General features: G+C 43.2%; 1 pseudogene; it reads right to left on the bottom strand.

Annotated features, from left to right (window-relative positions):
• Positions 1–434: 434 nt before the first annotated feature.
• On the bottom strand, positions 435–2,385 carry LOC126595488 (polyketide synthase 5-like; annotated as a pseudogene).
• Positions 2,386–2,613: the final 228 nt, after the last annotated feature.

Raw genomic sequence — 2,613 nt, 5'->3', positions numbered from 1 at the left:
CTCAAAATTCTCCAAACACTTTTCCCTCAAAATTCTAACTTTGGCATCGGAGGTTCTTCGGCCAAACCCTCCCCCCCCCTTCATCGTGGGTGTGTGAGGTTATTGGCCTTGAGCTAAGGTGTTATTTGTTTTGTAGGTGCAATTTTGTCCAAGAACAAGGAGGAAGAAATTTGCATCCACAAATGATATGATCTGTAATTTGAAGCTTCTTGAAAAAATGGAATAGCTGAGCAACTACAATTAGAGATGGAACCATTTATTATTCAACATTTAAGACACCACGCAGCCATTGCATCAAGGTTTACTCCAGGATACCAACAGACGCTTCAAAATAAACAAATTCCAAAGCCCAAAAACTAGCTACAAATACTGGAAAGAAATTAAGGTTGACACATTACATTTAGGAACACAGTACAAATGATCATTTAATGCCTTCAAAGTCTGCAACCAACCACCACGTTGTGAAGCACGACTGTCTCGATGGTGAGGCCTGGACCGAATCCGAACAACACTCCCCACTCCAGTCCTTCTCCGGTTGTTTTGAGTCCTTTCTCGGTGGACTTCCTCCTCACCTCGTCCAAAATAAACAAGACACACGCACTCGACATGTTGTAGTAATCGAACAGCACTTGCCTTGTGGCCTCTAATTTCTCTGGCTTAAGTGCCAACTTGGCCTCTACTTGGTCCAGAATAGCAAGGCCGTCTGGGTGTGCAATCCAGAAAAGCGAGTTCCAGTAAAAAATGCATATAGGCTTGAAGGCCTTATTAAGGCTCTTTTCGATGTTCTTCGAAATAAGCCTAGGAACGTCTTTGAGAAGGTGAAATGTAAGCCCGACTTCACGGAGATGTCCGTCAATTGCCCCATCATTGTCAGGGAGAATGGTTTGCACCGCCGAAACCAATTCAAACAAGGGCTTCTCGACTTTGGGCACTGGATCTGCACCAATGATGACCGCCGCTACACCGTCACCAAACAAGGCTTGACCCACAAGACTATCAAGGTGGGTGTCACTAGGCCCGCGGAAGGTGACCACAGTGATCTCAGAGCACACAATAAGAACACGTGCACCCTTGTTGTTTTCGGCCAGGTCTTTGGCCAAACGGAGAACTGTGTCTCCAGCAAAACAAACTTGTTGGTACATCATGAGGCGCTTGACGAAGGGGCGGAGGCCCAGAGCTTGGTGAGCTGGTAGTCGGCGCCGGGCATGTCGACACCGCTAGTGGTGCAAAAGACCAAGTGGGTGATTTTGGACTTGGGCTGTCCCCATTCCTTGATGGCCTTGGTGGCAGCTTCTTTGCCAAGCCTCGGGACTTCAACAACCACCATGTCCTGTCGAGCATCGGATGAGGGTGCCATGTACTCGCACACACTTGGATTCTCCTTCAGAATTTCTTCAGTTAAGTACATGTAACACTTCTTGATCATGGATTTGTCACCTGAAAATTACATCAAGTCACAAGAAAAGTTAACTACCACACATTTTGTTTTTAGTACAAGCAATACTACTAATCTGTGCCACACAGAAAAAAGGGAGAAGGATTTGAACCCAAAACGCAATGAATTAACACAAAAATGTCAAATCCAAAAGACCAATCCACCAATTACCACCCAACTTTATATGAAATGTTCAAATCCATTGGCAACACACAATAAAATTGTAGCTTTTTCTTTTTGTGGCATGACTCTCCTAATTTGGTTCATTTGCAGCGAGCTGCCTTACTTTTAGACGTGGCTGAAACAAATGTTTTGAAACTGACGTGCTAAAAAAATAAAATAGAGTAACCCTAAGGAGACTAAAATACATCCCCAAACCACATGAACTCAACCAGCACAACAACCCCGCCCAGTCCACCAATGAGTCTAATTTACTCGGAGTTTTAATTTTCTAATGACTTAATTAATTTAATTAAAAGGGTAATTAAAGAAAATGTAGCTGTGTTTTCCTTGTAGTTTGCATGTTGTACACGTATACTGTTCTGTTGGAATGTTTTTACCTTCCATTAATAGCAGAGCTCAATGAAAGGAGATGAGAGGAGAGGAAACATAGATCTTTCTTCATTCATGGACCTTATACATATTAATTTTCTGCAACCTCAGTTACCAAGCACATGCATATATAGCAATAGGAATAATAATTTGCAAAGAAAAAAATATATTAATCAACAGAAGAAAAAAGGAAAACGGAGAGGAAGTGAAGTGTACATACACATGCGCTGGAATTTTTCTTTGAGCTCAACCTTGTGATCGCTGTTGGTGATACGAAAGTTGTAGTCGGGGTATGTGGCTTGGTCTACACAATTGGGAGGAGTTGCAGTCCCAATGGCAAAAACAGTGGCCGGACCCTCAGCCCTCTGAGCCTTGCAAACTTCATCGACAGTCACCATTTTTTCTATGTATCCGATGGTCGAGAAAGATCAAATAAGACAGAAGGCTAGAGGTGGTGGTGTTGTTCGGGGAGGAGGTGGGGGTGGTGTGACAAAATAGTGAAAGAAGTGGATTGTATTTATACAAGGAGGAAAAGAAGGGAAAGAGGTTAAGAGGATAGATGAGGGTCACGTGATTGACCAATGCATGCCAGCCATTAGTGGGAGCACCAACAACTACCTAAAGAA

Source organism: Malus sylvestris, chromosome 13, assembly GCF_916048215.2.
Source record: "Malus sylvestris chromosome 13, drMalSylv7.2, whole genome shotgun sequence".
Lineage (NCBI taxonomy): Eukaryota > Viridiplantae > Streptophyta > Magnoliopsida > Rosales > Rosaceae > Malus > Malus sylvestris.
The sequence above is the reverse complement of the archived record's forward strand: the minus strand, read 5'-3'. Positions and strand labels throughout refer to the sequence as shown.